General features: G+C 31.2%; 1 protein-coding gene across 1 annotated transcript in view; it reads left to right on the plus strand.

Moving 5' to 3' along the window:
• LOC119590437 overlaps positions 1 to 324 on the plus strand; it is a gene marked incomplete at its 5' end in the record, with an annotated part of 7,108 nt that overhangs the window by 1,850 nt on the left and 4,934 nt on the right.

The raw sequence follows: 324 nt of genomic DNA on the forward strand, positions 1-324 counted from the left end.
ACTATGAATACGATGTTGGCACTTAGTGGGTTATCTTAAAAGAGACGGCGCAGAGACTCCTTTCAGAAACTGTAAATATAGTAGAAAAGGAGATATATTGAAATATTCTGCGCTAAAATTGTAACCATTTAATGCTCGTTTAAGTGTTAATGTACGGATCATACATTCGTGTTAGAATTTCTTCCTGCAAGACTGTACATTATGTATTCGTATTATCGGAATATGATCTCTTTGATAGAATGAAATATACACTTATATGATAATCAGATTCCAAAATAAGGCAATATTTCCATTATTTGTATTCCAAGGAAAAACCTTTTAATT

The sequence above is a fragment of the Penaeus monodon genome, chromosome 27, assembly GCF_015228065.2.
Source record: "Penaeus monodon isolate SGIC_2016 chromosome 27, NSTDA_Pmon_1, whole genome shotgun sequence".
NCBI lineage: Eukaryota > Metazoa > Arthropoda > Malacostraca > Decapoda > Penaeidae > Penaeus > Penaeus monodon.